The sequence below is a fragment of the Desmodus rotundus genome, chromosome X (assembly GCF_022682495.2).
Source record: "Desmodus rotundus isolate HL8 chromosome X, HLdesRot8A.1, whole genome shotgun sequence".
Classification (NCBI taxonomy): Eukaryota; Metazoa; Chordata; class Mammalia; order Chiroptera; family Phyllostomidae; genus Desmodus; species Desmodus rotundus.
Genome location: NC_071400.1, coordinates 24,007,723 through 24,009,626, shown reverse-complemented (window position 1 = coordinate 24,009,626; position 1,904 = coordinate 24,007,723). Strand labels below are relative to the sequence as shown.

The 1,904-nt window shown below is 36.7% G+C and overlaps 1 non-coding gene across 1 annotated transcript; it reads right to left on the bottom strand.

Annotated features, from left to right (window-relative positions):
• Positions 1-679: 679 nt before the first annotated feature.
• LOC112310906 (U1 spliceosomal RNA) lies at positions 680-843 on the bottom strand. Its single transcript, XR_002975415.2, has one exon. It is a non-coding gene; the product is annotated as a U1 spliceosomal RNA (small nuclear RNA).
• Positions 844-1,904: the final 1,061 nt, after the last annotated feature.

The following is a 1,904-nucleotide window of genomic DNA, read 5'->3' as shown; positions in this document are numbered from 1 at the left end:
AAGAATGGTTGTTTCATAGTTAACTATGACATAATTGTGGACTAAGTTTGTGAAAATAACAGGGTAAGAACTTAAATGACATGGTGTCCTGAAAATACTCTAGGAAAAAAAAAGTAGGGTGGCAACGAACAGATAAAACATTTTTGGGTAAAAATGTTGCTAATTGTTGAGGATGGGTGACGAGTACCTGCAAGTTCTCTATACTATTCTCTATACCTATATGAATGCCTAACATTTTCCCTAATTTACATTTTAAGCAGGGAAAAAGTATTTTAAAACACACTGAGTAAGAAGAACTAACTTCCTTTTTGTGTGTTTTCTATTATGTAAGAAAAACAGGAAAGACTGAGGGGGAGACAGCATTGTGGAGGGAAAGGCCTATTGTGTTTCAAGTCACAGAAGTAGTTGAATCCTGAATGTGCCAGCCATTAGCTTTATGGCCTTGTACAAATCTCTGAGCTTATTTCTCCATTTATAAAATGGGGATGATTATTCAGACATCACAGAGTTTATTATGAGGATTAAGTAGAATAACATTTGTGAAAGTGGAACAAGTACGTAAGGGCTGCATAATGCTGTCTTACTTTACCTGGAAGTAAGATTGCTAGAGCTGGAAAGAATAAAAAATAAACACGCAGTGTAATTAGAATTTTAGACAAACGAATATTCTTTTTTCTTTCCGAGGAGAGCGCAAACACAGTCCCCCACTACCATCAATTATGAAGTTGAGTTTCCCACATTTAGGGAAATTGCAGGGGTCAGCACACCTGGAGTGCAATGGATGAGCCTCACCCTGGGAGAACCACCTTTGTGATCATGGTATCTCCCCTGCCAGGTAAGTATAAGAATAATTTTTAATATAAGTGTGTCCCCTGCAATATTCGGGGCAGAAGGAGGCCAATTTACCTGAAAATCAAACAGAACTAACTGGGTGTCGTGTGTCTGAACTGTTAACCATACCTGAAAGAGATACTTCAGTAAGTAAAATAGATTGCAAAGCCTCGCCCTAACAAGCATAATGTACTTCCAGATAAGAAGGTTAACTGTACTATTAGGATTAGCACCTAATTGAAGATTTGGGGTTAAAAGAACAAGAGGAGAGTAATGAAAGAGATTTTCAGCACAGTGATAACAAATCCAGAAATATGAACATTCAAAATCTCAAAGGGCTAAATATTGCTTGAGGTTATCCACAAATAAAGGATAGAAGAAAAGGAAGGAGCACTTATAAACCTGGGTTTTCAAAGAAGTTCTGATACAAGAGGTTGCTGACTTCAGGGGAAAGGAGACCAATGTATTTTTATTAAATTCACTCCCTCTCTGTTTTTTTCTGTCTATGTCTCTGGCTATCTGCCTCTCTCTCGCAAACACACATGGTTTTAACTTCTCTGTTCTCCTTATTGTGCAACGGTTCATTTCTTTAATATGATACCTCATTTTCTAAATTTATTCTACAAGAAATATATCTATTGCTATATTGTTTTGAAATTTTAACAATTTCAATTTTTTTCCTTTTAAAAGAATTGTGTTTTGTCCTGGCTGGTGTGGCTCAGTGGATTGAGTGCCAGCCTGCAAACCAAATGGTCACCGGTTTGATTCCCAGTTCAGGCACATGCCTGGGTTGTGGGCCAGCTCTCTAGTGGGGGGCGTGCGAGAGGCAACCACACATTGATGTTTCTCTCCCTCTCTTTTTCCCTCCCTTCCCCTATCTCTAAAAACAAATAAGTAAAATCTTTTTAAAAATAATTATGTTTTATTTTTTAATTATAGTTGACATTGATATTATATTAATTTCAGTTGTACAGCATAGTGGTCAGACATTTATATAACTAACAAAGTGATCACACAGTAAGTCTAGTACCCACCTAACACAATGCATTATTATTACAGTATGATTGACTATA